The sequence below is a fragment of the Haemaphysalis longicornis genome, unplaced genomic scaffold, assembly GCF_048455015.1.
Source record: "Haemaphysalis longicornis isolate Haplotype H1 unplaced genomic scaffold, Haemaphysalis longicornis Haplotype H1 scaffold_76, whole genome shotgun sequence".
Lineage (NCBI taxonomy): Eukaryota > Metazoa > Arthropoda > Arachnida > Ixodida > Ixodidae > Haemaphysalis > Haemaphysalis longicornis.
Genome location: NW_027526436.1, coordinates 435288 through 453673, shown reverse-complemented (window position 1 = coordinate 453673; position 18386 = coordinate 435288). Strand labels below are relative to the sequence as shown.

The 18386-nt window shown below is 44.4% G+C and overlaps 1 long non-coding RNA gene across 1 annotated transcript; it reads left to right on the top strand.

The window, feature by feature from the left end:
- The first annotated feature begins 10721 nt into the window (after window positions 1–10721).
- Window positions 10722–16444, top strand: LOC144148093 (uncharacterized). Its single transcript, XR_013317971.1, has 3 exons — window positions 10722–10919; window positions 13368–13452; window positions 15939–16444. It is a non-coding gene; the product is annotated as an uncharacterized LOC144148093 (long non-coding RNA).
- The last annotated feature ends 1942 nt before the right edge of the window (window positions 16445–18386 follow it).

The window sequence follows — 18386 nt, the reverse complement described above, 5'->3', positions numbered from 1 at the left end:
ACCGCGTTCTCCGCTCGGTTACGGACGTAACATATGAGATCACCCCCGTCCTTCCTTCACCTTCCGAGAGAACCCCGCCTACTAACATTGTGCATGTGTCCCGCCTCAAGCCATACTGTGCGCCTTCGTCGACTACAAGTTAGCGTCGGGACGACGCTTTTCCAGCGGGGAGTCATGTTACAAGGCATGGTTATGTTGTTGGCGAGCAGGACCCATGATACAAGGTGGACAATCTACGCACCTAACTGCGATCATCATCATTTCACCCTGTCATTATCATCACGGCTCGCTCTCTCGCACTCGGCCTTGTTCGTCTAGCCAGGTGCTTGCATCTCGCTGTACCAAGCCTCCAAATACAGCCTTTTCCCCGTAACAGTATCATTGTTATCGGGACTAAGCAGTCTTTCTAATAAACCCAACTTGTATTTTGTCTTCTTGGCTCCTTTAAATATTCAAATGTCGTCGTCGTCGGACGGCACACTAGCTATGCCTGCAGCGGCCAGCCAGCGTGCCGTCGGACTGCACTCTGGATACTGTGTTGTTTATTTGTATGGCTGCTGTGGTGCTAGTAATCGTCGTCATGTGCATCGAAGAGATCGTCGTCTTCTTCGCGGCGAATGGTGGATGCACAGTAATTCTCAACATTGTAGACTTCTATCAGCTCAAGTTGCGAAGCTTGCACTAAGTCGAGCAAGGCTTGAACCATACTGAAGCTTCAGGATTTCTTTATACGTGAGCGCTCAAAGACGCATCGCCACGTATTTGTACAACTTTAAAATTGCGTAGTTACATGCTGCTTCGCTGCTTTGAATTGTGCTTGCCGCAGTCACCGTCACATACACCGATATCTTCGGGTACCTGATGCCAAGGATTACATTCGCGGTAGCCCTTGACGACAGCGCTGAAATTTTTTTTTTTTTTAAAGCCACTGCACGAGCCTGGGACTCGGCGGTCGCCGTGAGGTTCGCGCTCACGAGCGCTCTGCATTTTCTTCGTATTTTTTTCCTTTAGCACCAAACTTACGGCTTGTACAAAATCTCCGCTGTTAAAGAACTCTTCTATAGTGCTCGGCTGTGTTTATACTGCACCAAAGCCTTCTTGTATATGAAAAAAAAATAATCAGCTTGGCTGTGTTGTTCCTCTACAGTGCTGGTAAGTCAAACTGAAAAATAATTGGGTGCGGTCTTTGCGTATTCACGACCGGAGCGGTTTGAATTTAGCATGAACGAATTTCTGCACCACCGTCTTTCATAGACAAAAATGCGTCACTTCGCTACGCCGTTCCTGCTAGCAACGCGTGCGAGCATTTGGATGATCGGGAAACGAAACGTTCTGTTGATACCGCACTCAGAATCACAAGTGAAGTATAAATGGTTTTTGAGACAGCCATTTTAGACTATGTCGCATTCGACCAAAATACTTCAAGTTATGCCACCAAACTGGCGTAAGTGATTCTCTTGAGTGCCGAACTGCAAACGTAATCTACACTTTAAAGAACACAACACGAATCAGAACATAAAAACACTACCGGTTCGCCTATTATAAAACAGAGTAACACGCACGCAAACACCTTGTTTGCATAGAACACCCACTGATAGCTTCTATGCGTTTGTTTTTCAGCAAGTGTAGGTTAAATTACACTAAGCTAAAATATATCATTCCATTGTTTTTAGCAAATGCGTTGTACGAAAGTACACTACTGTGTCTACGGCGAAGATTTCGCTTGTGCACGTGAGTCTGAAGCAAAACTATTCACGGTGTTTTTATGCATGCAAATTCCGCTCAAAACTGTCGCGGGACTTCGCTTAGTAGAGTTACCAGAGAGGACCTTTTGAGCGAACTAGAGAAAATAAAAATTTGGCTCCAATCAAGGCTGGGAAAGTGGTTGGACTGCGAAGATGTAAACGACACTCAAAGCGATTACCCGTGCGACGTCACTTGAATTCCCACACGTGGCTCTACAAAGAGGGATACCAGATACTCTGGGAGCAGTTGCTTGGGCTTCGCGAGGGCGGCGTCCGCGTAACCGAGTAACCGAAGGCAGTAGCGACGGCTGAAAAAAATTGGCCGCGTATCTGCTCCTTTCGTTGCAAATGTCGTCAAAAGACGATAATCTTTATCGGCTATTGCGAAGTAAATGCCTCCCTTCGCTTTCCCGCTCACCTCTCATGTTGTGCCTCATGCGTCGCGCTCCTCCCAAGGTAAAGACGCCAAAGGTTTGCCTAAATCATTTTAAATTTCCCGCGTTCCACTGCTCCAACCGGGTGTCTCGATGCGAACGCTGCCGTACGGCGGAGACGCGCGTTAATCGAGGCGCCCTACTTCAACGTTTATAGAACCGCGTTTCCCTACTCCACGTGCGTTGCAAGCAGAACGTGGAACCTATCTAGTGGAACCTTGCGTAACTGTTGCCGGTTGATTTCTTAAAATGGCGCAAGAAGCTATAGTGGCGCGGGCGGCAGCAGGCGACGGCGGAGGGAATTCTTTTTCTGCAGTTGATGAAGTATTTAATTTCGCAAAAGCAAGCCTGTTTAATTTTTTTATAAAGGAACACTGCAAATATCACTTCTGTACTGATTTGCTGTCTCATATTTACGTAATGTCTTGTTCTTCTTCAACAATGTTCACAAGTATGAACCTTACACCGGACATAGACGGGTAGATTTAGCTGTGACTGTATAAGACTAATGCGCAGGCATTGTTTTGCTTTGGCCGGGTGGCTGAATCGAGTCACAGACAGACAGACAGACGGACAGACATACAGACGTACAGACAGACGAAAATTTCTGGGTTTAAGGAGCCCAAGAAAGAGTATCGTCTTTAAAAAAAGAGAGGAGCGTCTGGCGAAGGGCCAGGAGCAGGGCGGCACGCGCGGCTACGGCTCTCTCACTGCCTCCCATCACTCTTGTTTCATACGTCGCCTCCGAGGCTCTGACACTTTTCCCGGATGCTGTTCTGTTCGCCGCCAATCCACATCACGTGAACGCCGTTATCATACATTATGCGGTTTGCACTTCACACAAGGGTTTTGAATGAGCGCAGGTGGTAGGCCCGCCGCTGTGCTCGTTGAGTACAACATCTGTCTTCCGGTCTCATCGTGTGTCTGTAGCTGTGTAAACCCAGCTACAGACAGACAATGAGACGGGAAGGCAGATGGAAGAGTAGAGTGGAGTTACGGAATGCAGATGTCAGTGCAAAGTCTGTGGGAAACCACTTTGTTGAACTCTTGTGCAAGCTCCACGAAGTGTTTTTGAAGCTGGAATACGCAGACAAAGTGATATCGGTTATGAATGAACTTGTATTAAAAGTTAGCATGAACGTAACCGCCAGCTAAAAGCGCGGCGGTTTTTATGCATGTTCATCTCCTTTTCCAGCCCTTCGGGCTGATTTTGTAGTGCTTGTTTTGTTGTGCCCAGTCGGCAATAAAGAAAAAAAGGTGTAGCTTAGTCGGCAAGACGACGGGCTGTCGCTCCGTTTCCCCATTCGGGTCACGGTTGGATTCCTGGCGGCGACAGTAATTCCTTTCATTCAGGGAGGCATTTTCTGCTGACGAGGACAGGAAATTTTCCTTGGCTGGTAGAGGCATACTGCTTCGTAGTGAACATCTGCAGAAGTTCGAAGAACTGCCTACGGATGCGTAGCATTCTGATGCCCCTTGTCTAGATTGCGAGTTCTCTACCGCCATACCGCCAGATGAAGCTACAGGTACCCAAACGTGTTATTTTGCTTTATTGTTGTAAGTTTCTATTCGTTTTTGTAAGTTTATTTCCTTTTTTTCAGCAAATATGTACGTAAATTGCAGCCGTATAGTGACTAAGTGCCTTTACTTAGTGAATTACGTATTTTTCCGCAGATGTAAAGTGTACTGCCGTGTTGGACCGTTTTCCCGATTTCTTCTTCGAGTTTTCTTGTGGTTATTTGTCAGGCTTTTTGTGTCAATCTTACATATTCGGAAGATACATAAGATGGATATTTCGGATTTTTGAGTTCATTTCTGTGCACTGTTTTGTTTTTTTCTAATTTCTGGTTCATCAAAATTCTCTTTGGGTCATTATGTCCATTTAGGCTATTATTGCGGTTGAATGCATTGCTTTCGCCAGTTATGCATTTTTTGCAGAAATGGAGAGCGTTACATCGTTGCCTCATTTTTTCTCTCCAAATATCTCCATTTTTTCGATAAAACGGCATTCGATAAAACGGCGTTCGATAAACTGTCTGGGAACCGTATATAGAAAAAGTCGCGTGTGCTGCACATGAAATCTTGAATGCTAAAACACGTTCTTTCTGGTGGGTCAAACTACAGTGCGCAAAGAGCACAGCCGGCTCTTGGTCAGCACTCGCTGCAACCCCGCACTAGAAACGCTGTTTTCAGGTCGATACATATGTCGCAAAACACAGCGTCTTATGCAACCCACACTGGATGGCACTTTCACACTTAAGAAATAAACGTTGACTTGTCGTTGGGCACACGTTGGGTGCGAATCGCTTACGTGTTTTCCCTTATGTGGCACGAGACGCGATATAAAAAGTCGACATGACGTCAGAAGTTGAGAAGTTCAACATAGCTCGGCCGGCGATGAAACTCAACAATGACGGGGGGAAAATTCCTGCTTTCAGCACCTCGTACTTTCTCTCAGGCAGCCTTACTCGTTCTACAACTTCAACTCCGCAAGTTAGCCAAACCCGGAAGCAAGGAATGAGGCCAACGCGGCCTTCTGTATTCAGAAGCGATGCCCGATTCAGTATTGCTCTCGCTTGTCTACTACATTGGTGTGACGCTCGCCTCCTCCTCGACACACGTGATCTCGAAGTACGCTCGAGGTGTTCGCAAGCTTCACGGAATGTTTTGTGCACACGGCTAATCAGCCCTACGAGCCGTTTCATTTTTTCACACGTCTCCTACTCTTGGGGAAGCTTTAACACTCAGTACGCGGTGCTGTGTCAACTTTTGAAGAGATTCAACTACATCTCGATATTGTTTTATAAAAAGCCTGGTACATCATAGGTACGTCACATTTACTGAAAATACATTTTAAATGTATTAAAAAGCTTTGCCAAAATACATTTCAAATGCACTAGAGGCGCTGCTTCAGTTGCTGAATCGCAAGCTTCAGCAAGCATATCTGAAGTGCCCGATAAAGAAAGCATATCTGAAGTGCCCGATAAAACAGGTTTCAGATGAATAAGCGCACCGGAAATTTTTTCTCCTCGATGTTTACATATAATAAAAGAAACTTAGGGAGATACTTTCGCTTTCTGCGCTGTTTGAGGGAGGCATACAAATAAACTCTCCGTATTCGAGAGAAACTCGGCGTACAAATATGTAAGCGGCGGAGTTTCAGCGCAATCGGCAAAGCAAAAACATCTAATTCAACGACTGCATATATCTATGAAAACACTTGCACTTTGCCAGTGTTGCTGCGACGGTATCGCTGTGGAGGCAATACTGCCCGGTACCTGCGGCGCGATTTGAGCGGCGGACCCCTCCTTCACGTTTTGTCTGCACTCTCTTGGTTTCTTTGACCTGTCTTGTGGGGTTACACGTTTTCGAACTCCTCAACTCGGTCGTCGTGTGGACGCTGTCTCTGCTTGGACGGCGCGTTGCAGCGGCGTTCGTCTCAGGATTACCGTCTATACAAGGTAAGCACAATTTCTCGGCTATTTACGTGTATGGTGTTGCACAACAATTAATCGGCGTATTTTTTCTTTGCAATCGAAGAGCAATTGCTTATTTGTGTCTAAAAGGTGTACTTAAACGAGTTTCTTCTAGGTGTTCATGAAGCAACTACTTTTTACTTGATGGTCCCTGACTCTAACAGCTGTTTAACTGTTTTGTACCCTTATGAAAATGAACTTTTCCTTTCTGTTTACTTTGTGTCTCCTGCATGTTGACTGTGTGGCCTTTCTTTTGACTTTTCCTTTGTGTTACCTCTAGGACATAAGCAGGCTGTGTACTTTTTATAGACTGCCGGATAAACAGCCATGATGTTTTACCTTTATATGTACTATGGTAAAGACAAAGTTTAAATTTCTATACAAAGATTTTATTTCGGATGAGAGGTATAAAACTTTAAAAATTACTTGCTTTCTTCTCTTTCTGAGTTCCGTAATGCTGTTGCTTATGTATGTACTGAAGGCAAAATGAAGTCAAAAGACTGACTTATGTCTTTTGTGTTGCCTCTAGGACACTGGGAGGAAGGATAATCTATTTGTTGCCTTACATTCTTTTTCTGAAGATTGTGCTTCCTCAAGTAAACATAAAGTCGAGCATGTAAGCCTTAATTATACTCGAAAGGTTAAGTTTTTTGGCTTGGCTAGAGATGGTAAGAAACAATGCCGATGGTTTGTGGAAATTCTGCAGCACTGTATACGTTATTTCGTGCTAGTGAGGTCTGATAAATTCGCAGAATTAATGTTACCAACTGGTACGTTTGTATGAAACAGTGGCGTAAGAAGGATACATATTGAACGAGGCTGTTCGAAGTGCCTCGTCCCTCCCATTACGAAAAAAAAGTGGGAGGGAGAAGAATATACAGACCAGAAAAAGTAAAAAGAACACAAAAAGCCGAATAGAAAACGAAGCAATGAAAACAAAAACAACCTAAAAAGTGGCTTCCGATTGTCCTAGTCTGTGTTTTCCTTCAGGGTCATTCTAAAATGGCTTATCCTTGCAACTAAATGCTGAAGCGGTGTACTGTTTTTTGGGGCAGAACTTGCGGTAGAAATATATTGCGACAGAAAAAAAAGGGACACAGCCAGACGAGAGCAACAAGAGCAACAACAATGTCAAAATATAACCTAAGGCAGAGAAACTTCAATTAAAACACGGTAAAAAAAAAAAAAAAAGGTCACCGAGCGGGTTTCGAACCTCCGCTCTTTGAATCAGTAGGCGAGTACTTAACCTCCAAGCCACCAAAACAGTACACGATCAGGTCGTAAACCTAGGTCTAAATACTTGAGCTGACATAGTCTTGCTAAGCCTCCATTTGAGTGAATTGTTTGCCTGCGTGGATTCGACGCACGGTGCTTTGTGTGCGTGCGTGCGTGTGTGTGTGTGTGTGTGTGTGTGTGTGTGTGTGTGTGTGTGTGTGTGTGTGTGTGTGTGTGTGCGTGTGTGTGTGTGTGTGTGCGTATGCGTGTGCGCGTGTGTTTGCGTATGTCTGCGGGGAATAATTTTTTTATCCGGCCGTTCTTTTTGTGAAAAGCCCACAAACAGTGAATGGTGAATGCTTGGACGCTGAACAAAACACAAAACAGTCAATCTAGATGTAGATGACGATGATAATAACTTCGTTTGTTAATCCATTCTTATTCGCTTTTGAGTAGCAACAACTTACGACAACAAAAGACGTTGCTCGCATCAAGAAAATATACTGCCATTATATATATGTTTGCTATTATCAACTTTAACAAAATACTATAATGGCGTCTGCCTAGTTTGCTTCAAGGGTGATGATGAAGGAAGAAAGTAACTGCTAAAACTCTATGACTGCTAGATAGCCAACTGTAGTAATAAGTCTAGTCTAGGCTAGCACATATGCAGTCATTGTTATAGGTGCGCAAGAAAAGACGTGGTTTGTTCGTTGTGCGTGGTTTTGGTGGTTTGTTTTCGATTTGCTGGTGTTACGTGAATTACTACGTGCTCCTCCTGCCGTAATATTACGTGTTACCCAGGCAGCACAGGACTGTTCGGCCTAAAACAGGCCGGTGTACTTTTGCCGGTGATACTTTTGCCGGTCCGGCCGTTTTCCGGCAGCCATGTTCGGCCCATGTCCAAATGTGGGCCTTTTGGCCGTATACGGCCGTACTCCCATGGCTGTCCAACGGCCAGTGTCCGTCAGCCAGTCGACCGGCTTACGGTCATACGGCCAGATTCCAGCCGTAGGGCTTCGGCCGTTCCAAAGCCACCCGTGTACGGCCGAAGTACGGCCGCCGGATTACAGCCGAGATGCGGTCATCGGACTCCAGCCGGACTAAAGCTACCGGAAATCCGGCCGTGCTACGGGCATTGGAGTTCAGCCACAGTACGTTAACTGTACTGAGGCCGGTGACTGCATGTCGCGCAAGCAGATGACTCATTCGCGCAGTGCATGCAGAAGCAGCACAAACCCAGCATTTTGGGTCCAATGCAGCCACATCAAAGTGAGCTCGCGCGCAACCACCAGCCGTCAAGCTTTCAGCGCACCCTTGCTTAATTACCAGCCTCAGTTGACAGCAAAATTCATTTATTAAACAGTGCTCACAAATTGTCGTTCCTTTAATTGCTGTGCCTCTTTTACTGCCGAACACAGAAAATATTCAGTTCTTTGTAGAGCTTGAATAGATGTATTGTCCAGGTCCTGATATCCTCTGTGGGGCAGCTTACCTGTAATAAACGGGGAAAGAGCAGAAGGGGGGGGGAGGGGGGGGGGGGCGTCGGAGGGCGCATACTTTAGTGGGTTGAACATCAGACAGATAAATTGCGCCGCTTTTAGCCAATTTCTTTTAGGGCAATATTCCGGAACACTTTCATGCTATGACTACATAAACTATTTTTATAACAGTTGCTTGACCAATTTTGCTGTATATAAAACCGGCGTGAATGCCTTTACGAAGCGTTTTGGTTCTCAACAAAACACTCAGGCGCATTTAATATAACTCCTTCACAAAAAAGTATCTCCAGTTTTTGCCCATTTTTCTTGCAAAGACATTTTCTACTCGATCAACTTTTCTGATGATCTTGCGCAGGGCTGATCCTAAGAAGGAGCGAACAGGTACTTTCATTTTCAATCTATTTTAATGTTGTTTTCATGAGTATACGTCCACACCACTTAATAGTCTAAAAGAACTTAATTTTCTTCTAATGTCACACTACGTTCAAAAAATTCTAGACGCGTTGCGAATGACGCCTTGTGTCAGGTGGCTGCAGTTGTATCCCTCTGTGTTCACGCAAGGAAAGGCGTAAAATTAGTTACATAATTTGTTTCAAACCAATAACATAGCAATGGTAGCATGCATACAGGAAACCTTGCATACTGCAACGAATAGGGCAATAAATGTTTTATTGGTCAAGGTTGAATCCGTAGGGTTCTCAACCCGTCGGAGGCAAACTTGCGCCTCTGGAAGTTTATTTATTTATTTATTTATTTATTTATTTATTTGATGCCTACCTGCCTTTGCATGCATTACAAAAGGGAGATACATAACCCTAAGCATTAAATATGAGACAAAATAACAAAATATTTCTGCAAAGCGCGCTGAAAATCGTCAATATAAACAGTTAATGCAATCATACGTGGAAGATACTTACACTGCAGTATTGATGTAAAATAAAATGAATCGCGCAAGGCGTCACCTTTAAAAGAAAGTTAATAATTTGCTTTAAGCTAGCGGTCCCACTTCGCGATATGTAGAATGGCGCTTGGACATACTTCTCCCCTTCTACTCCAGTTTTCGAATGATAGATATTACGAAAAAAGTTCAACCTGTGGTGTCGTCTGTGATCTTTCACGTACTGCCATTTCAGTTTACTTTTACTTTCTCTCATGCTAAGTTGAGCGTGACAATTACCTAACACGAATCGCACTGACATATTCTGTATGTTTTCGAGCGTATCAACCAGCTCTTTGGTGTGGGGATACACGGAAACACATGCGTACTCCAAGATTGAGCGCACATTAGTGAAATACGGTTGTTCTTTTTTGAGTTAGATGGAGGTTCACTGAAATTTCGTCTCAGAAAGCCAAAAACATATGCAGCCGTAACTTTTATGGTGTGAACCTGCCTATTTAACCTCTAACCACTCCCTAAATAAACTCCTAGGTATTTATATTCCTCGGCCGTTGTCACAGCAGCATAATTTACGGTATACGTATTCAATTGGAATGAAGGTTTTCTTGTAAAGGTGCCACGTTAACACACTGTTTAACATCCAAAAACTTTTCTGAATCAGCACACCAGGATGTTATTAAATTCGAATAAAGCTGCAGGTATACGGAATCACGTTCATTCGCTATAGTCCGGTAAACTACACAGTACGTTTGAACAAAGCTATAGGGCCAATAGTAATAACAATGCAAAAAACGATTCATTCAGTTTATAGGATGAAATGTACTACGCAGAAGGGGATATAGAACACCATCATTTGCTGTTTTGCAGTCCAAGAATATACAGTCAACCACCTTAAGCTTATCTATTGCAAGAGCCAAATCGTGCGTGAACTCAACAATCTGCGTTGAGCAAGAAAATCCTGACGAAATCCTGACAAAATCCGTGTTTACTAGAATGCTGGCGATTATGTTTAACCAAATGAGTCATATCCCTAAGAGTAGCTAAGCTCACCTTCAAACATAGGAACTAAATTAACAGCTAGGCTTCGTCAGTGACAAGGCTCTGTTGTTATCGCAAATTTAAAATAGTTTTTTTTTTAAATAGGTAGTCGTAAAATCCCATGAAGTAACATAGTGCAGGGCATGAAGTTGATCCTACCAATGCACGAGCGAGTCTCATCTACGTTTATCACCAACAACATAGTGCAACATTGCTTGTCGCAGTTTGATTGTAAGCAGAATAACTTGCGCTACACGGGCGGACGGAAAAATACCGAAGCGCTGGTGGCCGAATGTTGGCCGTTCAACGCATGATCAGTGGCTGCCAGAACCTGGATGCTGGCCGGACATGCCAGAAAGCGGCCATAGACGGGCCGGTCTTGGGGCACACTTTCTGTGCCGCCTGGGTAGTGCTCTTGTGCCACCTGAAACATCGTGAGTGCTGGCAAAGCGTCTGTGTCGTCGCCGTACTGCGCTGCTGTAGCAAACGCACATCGAGGTCGCCATTTGACAAAATACCTGACAAGTTGTGCGTGCCTACGTGAATCAAGAGGCTCTACTGCAAGTTCCAGTCTGTCGGTGCGACGTGTGAAAAATGCTGCGTGTTCTGCCGTAAGTGATTGTTTATCGTGGTGCATGTTAAAATTTTATTACGCGTTGCCGCAGTGCTGTTTTGTTAAACGTGTTGAGTATATTCCTTGGTGTTCGGCTCGCCGCGCTTCTTTTATTGTAAATTACCGGCTGCGTCGGCGCGGTCATAATGAGCTTCCAGGAGCGGCGGCCAGTATGCTGTGTGAGTGATCGACCCCCTTGCCATTGCCGGCAACGAAAATATTATGCTGACGGCCCAGCGGCCGCCGCTTGGCTTGGGTGGATTCGACCGCTATAGCTTGTTGCATGAAAAAAAAAGAAAAAAAGAAAACTGCGTTAATGGTTGTAAAACAAAACGCCCACTCCCGATTTTTTTTTTTAGGAGGCAGTTGACCCACAGTATATTTTTTTTACAGGACGTAGGCAGCTTAGCATTGTTCTAACGGGTAGTTTTCGTTTACGGGTAAAGAAATGCAAGGAGGCTGCATTACATTTGTAGTTATAATACGTAAGAGTTGCATATACGTTGAATTTTCAACATTTAAGCATTGCTAGCAACTTTATAAGTAGTACCACATGCACAAGGTCTTTAGGCAGTGAATATTTGACCAGATAATTGTTTAGACGTCGCAGCTTGAAAACATGCTGTTCCAGCCTGCATTGCTGGTGCAGTCACAGGGCAGCTTTCACTGTTTTAATGCAAGAAATTTTTCCACCTTCCTAAGCTCATCCAGAATCGTCATGATCAGACAGAAATTCTTGTGTGACATTATTTGTAGCTGGCTTGCATAAATTGGGTTGACCGTAACATGTTGAGCATGGGTTAAACGTGTTGATTCTTACAAATATGCATGTGATGGGGATACAATCACGGTGCGAAAAAGATTAAACAGGGCGTGGGCTTGCCACCGTGCTCCTTCGCCATCCTGTTTTTTCGTTTCGTCAGCATTTCAACTTGCCTACCCCTTGGAGGTATTGGCACGCTGAGACGTTCACCATGTGCCTCAGAGAGAATTTTAATGGCGCCATGAAGACAAAATAGAAGTTTGTGTTATTCGAAAGATTTCGTGTGGTATGGTGCCCCCAGCACTTGTCCAAATGCAAACGATGCTTTATTCACTGAGAAATTCATTAATTGAAGCTAAAATTTTGGTTTTCCCGCTAAATCGTGCATTTTCAGGGTCTGCAATGACATCACAGGAACCGACCGCTCTGCAGCCGATTGGGAAACCTTCTTTACCGTTAGTTAACCTAGATGGTGCCACCATACCGTTGCAAGCCGCTTTCTGCTTTTGTTTTGTTTTTACCGTATTTAAACGTGGCTTGTTTTTGTTCAGCGAGAAAATAACCGTTTCGTGAAACATATTGCTCGCTCCACAAATATGGTCACGTAAGACACCGTTGCTTGTGTCAATCGGCCATTGTTGTCCGAGACAACCCCAAAGCCCCGCAGTCCTGTGCAGCTAAACCAAGCATAGTGTGCGCAGTACCAACAGCAGTACGCATCGGTACTTCTATGCTTACGTGGGCTTTCCTAACCTTTACTGTTGGTCCCACCATTCTTACTACTGTAAAAAGAATGTGCCCTAAATTTAAGCGCAAATAGTTCGTTCGGCAAGCTTATAGCCTCTGCCTAATTCGCGTTTGCTGTTTCCGCCCTCCGCTAACTGCAGAGCTGGCTGGTATGACATAGGTTCTGTTGCGGGAAATGAGCTAGTGGGTCGCATGGCCATTTCCTTTGTTCCTAATTTGTAGCCTATTTGAGTGGAGTTTATGTTAAAAATGGTGTCAGCTAGATTCTAGCAATGGAATCCTTTGAATGAACCAAACTTGTGTTTTCTCTTCATGGCTCCTTTAAAAACCGTAACCACGTTTCGCACCCTCTGGAGCAGAGAATATGCTTGCACAGTGGAAATCTGGGGCCACAGATTTCTACCACCTAGGGATATTTAATAGGCTTAGTTTAACATTAATTCAGTGTAAGGATGCTTCTGTTCCTTTAAAGTATGGCTGAAAGCCTTGTAAGGATTGTAATGTATGTACAGTGCTCACGGATTGAAACGCGACACTGCAAGCACGTGGCCTGCGCTACATGCAGCGCCGCCAGTGGACGCCCGTGGAAGCTAGGTGTTGCATTGTGGTATACCACGAGGATGAGAGTGTTTTGACCATAAGCTTGCTGCTTCCAGTTGCCAATAAGCGGGGCAGTGGTTCCCCGCAGCGACAGCGGTGCGCTGTCAGCGACAGCGGCGTCCATGGACGGCGCTGCATGTATTGGCGGCCACGCGCTCGCAGTGTCGCGTTTCAATCAGTGAGCACTGTACATATTTTTTAGCTTGAAAGAACTGAAGGTGCCTTTTTTGCACCTACAAAAAAGAAATTCTGTCATGTCCTGCCAGAGCGAGTATTTCACGGCATTATAACGCATATTTACGGCTTGTTTACTACTTGAACTTCCATTTTTTACAGGACCAGGTGTTTGACATGGAGGATGTACGTTGTGATCTACCAGAAGAATTGGCTGCCTCCTGTTTCTATCTATCCTGCACGACCTGTAAGTGGAGTTCATTACGGCTGTGAAATGCATGAAAATCTCGATTTTGAAGGCTGAGAGAACATGAAAACATAGAAAACCATTGTGGCATTCTTGTGGTACCTTAGTGATATTAAGACATAAGAACATTGCAGAGATGGGGCAAAAAATAAGGAACCGATGAGGGTGAGAAACTTCCTGGTACCTTTCTTATTTTTTTTGTCGCATCAGGGCTGCGTCCTTGCTCCATGAATTAATTAATAACGACTTTGTCACCCTTGTTCACTGTGGTAGTTGCGTGGTACCCACAGACAGTGTGTGGTGATTTTTCTTCTACTGCCTATTACAGATGAACTAGATCTTTAGACTTCTACTCAAAAGTCATATCATGGATTACATTACATGAGTTTAACAATTCCATGCACCCAGAAATAGAATTTAGGTGAATTCACTTCAATGCCCTAGATGCAACTTGTGCCTAGCAGTGAAAAGGGTGTATTGCGTGCCTTTTTGCCACTGTGTTTCATGTAGTGTAATGAGTCTCACTGGCCATCGTAGTCCCCCCCTTCCCCCCCCCCCCCCGAACAGCTATTTACTCTAGCAAATATAATGATGGTCCTAATTGTAGAAGGGTACCCGCCGCGGTGGCTCAGTGGCTAAGGCGTTGCGCTGCTGAGCACGAGGTCGCGGGTTCGATTCCCGGCCGCGGCGGCTGCTTTTCTGATGGAGGCGAAAAGCAAAAACGCCCATGTGTACGAGATTTCGGTGCACGATAAAGATCCCCAGGTGGTCAAAATTAATCCGGAGCCCTCCACTACGGCGCACCTCATTGCCTGCGTTGCGTCGGCGCGTTAAACCCTACAATCAATCAATTGTAGAAGGGTACTCGGCAATTGAAGAAAGAGCTGTGGGGGATTCTGGTTTGTGTATCAGACTTTGTTTGGAATATTGTTATGTAGCTACGGATAATGCAGGGTTTTTGTAAAAATATAGATTATCGGAGCAAACTTGTGCTCCGCAGTAAACATAAAAAAACACAAACCTCGAAGGAGTCAGCAAAGGGACGTGCATGGATGAGCGTTGGCGAATTGAATGCTGCAGGGTTTCTTTTGCACTCATTCATTTAGATCGAGAACATTTTCAATAAAAAACAGGAAAAGCTAGGATAGGGATCGCAAAGCAACACCCTTTCCATATCAAACAGGACTGCTGGTGCAGCATACAAAGGAAAAAGGGGAAAAAGATGGTTCCCTTAAAAAAAGGATAAGATTGCAGGGTGGCCAGGTGCTTGTAACAAAACATTTTGTAAACAAATCAAATGGCGTGGTTGGGGGCAATATTATGATGTTTATAGTAGGAAAAACCTGCATTATTTCCGAACAGTATGAATGCTCTGTGTGAAAACATATGCAAAAATGCTTGTGTGTTTTTAGCATTTGAGTGCACGTTACAGAGTAGTCGGCTCAAGTTACTGCGGTAGCTTTCCTCATTGCTGGTAAGCATAAACCCTGAAATTAAATTTGCTGCATTCGACTGCTTTAACCCTTTCACTGTCACTGATGTCCTGGTTTGTCTTCGAATTTCTCCTCCACGGTGTCACTGACATACCGGTGCGTTTTCTGTTTAGCGTTGAAAAATTCGTGCCATGGGGCAAAGTTGGCGCACCTGCACTGTTTGTGCTATCTGTCAAATCTTTCTAGTAGCTTGTATTTTCACAAAGTACAGAGCGACCACGCTTAGCTTTCGCTGCTTGGGGGTCACTCCGTGCACTGTACATCTGTTGGGATGAGTGACCACGTGGCACGCGTGCAATAATGGGTGCAAGTGTGCTATCCACCACGTTTTTCTAGGGTTGTTTTTTATTTCTGTTCCTGAGTCTGCTACCCATCGACAGAAGGAAATATAAGAAGTGAGGAGCCAACCTAGAGGTTGGTCAGTTCATGGTGATGTACATTTTGCTTTTTGTAAGCAAGCACAGACAAACAAACTAGACAATGCAAATGCTGTCTCGTAAACGAAATGCACAATAAAACTGCTGCCTTTATAGGTTCCAAAGAACGCGTAGACACAAGCAACTACTCATGATGACAACTGATCAATGCCTGTCTTAGCATGTTCATACAATTTTATGTTGCCTTCTCTGCCCCTCCCCCCCCATATTGCTTTGTTCCCACAGTGCTGCTGCAATAATCTCATCTCACATGTTCTTGCGAGGCTGTATAAATGCCCGTCATGAGGAGGCCATGAATCTAAACAGTACTTAGTTTTGGGTTGTGTTGCCTATGTAACAGTATGTCATATTTGATGTTCGTAAGCTCATTAGTTAATTTATGTGGTCTAAATTTTGTGGCTAATTTTGCAACCTAGAAGTTGTACCTTCTCTTTCAGGATACTTGGTTCAGTTTTGTATGGGAACACTCCTTTATATTTATAAGCATAACCAGCAAATGTTTGAGACGTGTTTGTTTAAACCCCTTCATATGCGATCAATGCGTTTGTCATTTCAGGTTCAAGCGTGGCAGTGGCTATCCCGTCCTGTGAGGGGTAAAGATGAGGCGACACCTGGTGTGGCAGGCGGCAGCAGCACGTATGGATCCAACCTGAATAAAATAGTCAGGTTTGCAAGAGTCGTGTGATTCATGTGATTTTTGTCAGCTTGCTCTTACAGAAACAGCTGCAGCATGAAACAGTGACTGTGGAGCTGGCTGACATTTTCTACATGCAGCTGGCTGTTGGGCGCTGTTATTTGACAGCATGCAAAGGGCACTCAAAAGGTGGAAGCTTGTGGGATACGTAGAGGACGGAAACATAAAGGATTCTTGGAGGACGCAGAAAGTCGGTGGCGAAATTTCAATACAGGGGACACACAAGGGACGAATGCGGTCTGTTGCCTTCAAGACATATAGGGGACACACAAAGGCCGTATGGTGTCTGTGTTGCCTTTGGGAGATAGACTGGACGCATGGAGGACGGAAACACACGGGACACTTGGAGTACGCAGAAAGTCGGTGGCGAAATTCCAACACAGAGGAAACACACAGGACGCACGCAGTCTGTTTCCTTCAGGACGCAGACTGTCTTTTGACTCGACGTAGAAATTTTCATAAGGGTATATTAAAGACGCGAGCATTTACAATTATTTTCCGCGTTGCTCCCTAATTAAATGATAACATCGTCTGTGTACAGCAAAAAGTATACAATTACCGGTGATGGGCGGCGGAGGGCAAAAAAATGTCATATGTGTGTAAGCAAAAATAGACTTTTTGTTGCTTTGCTTGTTTTAATCGCTTCGGTTCGGTGCCTGCCATATCAGAGCTTGTAATTTTAAGGACTGCTTGTGTTTTGTTTTGCGAAATAAACCTACTATGTCGTTTCTTTGATGGCATTGTTGAGTGCACACGCCAATCTATGAATTTTATGTTAGCCTTATACTACATTCCTGCCCATGCATTTTTAAAGTGTTTCGCTGCTCACTATATTTTAGAAGGTAGCCTCCGAAGAAGGTGACGCCGAAATATGGAATACATAACAATATTGATAGTTAATATGATTACTACTTTTTTTTTCTGTGGGGTCACAGACCAGTTTTGTTCAAGTTAGTTGAAAAACTAGAATGGCCACCATTTCGAGTTAACTCAAGCGCCTAAGAAAAAGAAATGTTCGGTAACTTTTTATCTTAGCGGTGTCTTTTTTTCCTAATTTTTATCCCTAGACCATGTCCAAACATAAACCTTTACTCCACCCACCCACCAGCTTTTTTTATAACCGTATTGAAGATCCAATGCCGCATGACAATTGGTGGTGAGCGCGAACACAGGCGCCGCTGCGAAGCGCGCCTCCGTGACGTCAGCTTAGGGATTTTCGCATTCGTCGTCTGCTTCACTCAGGTCGCTCTCCCTGCTGTTTCTTTGCGCTCGGTCAACGTCTGATGCTTGTCCGCACCAGAATTGGCGTGTGGGTAACTTTTTATCATAAGTATAGACTTAAATTCGCATACACTAGCTCATGGTGTCAATTAAAGTATAGTTTTGGATACCGCTACGGGAGAAACATTGCCGGCGCCACCCCATTCTTTGCGAAGCCGGTCCTGTGCGGAGCGCGAAGATTCGGAGCTAGGCGTCAGCTTCTCATGTAAGCATTCGAACAAAAGGAACAGTCAGCTGCTAATAACCGACAACAGCGAAAATGGAACACCAAAACAAATTCTATGCCTTCAGGGATGTCGGCTTTGGCAGAAGGCATCACGATTCCCGGTAATCATATGTAAGGTAAAACAGTTCGAACGCGTTTTGTCACATCACTTTACATTGTCAAGGCATGAAAGTTTGCCGACATACACTATAGACTGCAAAAACTTAGGGTGAGTTCCAAATAACCCAGTGTGTATATACGCGCGTGCTGATTCTATACGAGGCATCTAACCAGCATGGAGGTTTATTGAGCAAAACGAGTCACGTCTTTGTTAAATTTATAGTAACACATATATGTTTGTTAAGACCTGGAGGGATATTTCGGAACATTTTGCACAGCCATATCTTCCCGATATTCGGATATGCGTTATAGGAAAACTGCACTCGAGAGGAGGAGAGGAGTAAGCGAAGGAGGGGAAAACTTTGTTAAACAATTAAATCGATCTGGGTAGTGGGCCGGTTGCTCAGTCCAGGACAAGAGACTTAAAGTAATTTTCTACAAATCATAGAACGCCATCCCGAGTAGAATAGGATTTCTTCTTCGCGCCTGGAAGGGTTGAAAAGCAATAAAGAGCTACTTGGAATTCTTCTTCGGTTTCGAGTCTTGTAATATATGCAGGTATACTATTTATTGCGTTAGTTAGCGAGTATATCATGCCTTCAACACCGTAATCATGTCATCATTGTTCGAGTATAGAGTCAGGTCGTTATGATAACGATATAAGTACGACAGAAATTCTGAGCACAAAAGCCGCGTTCGAGTAC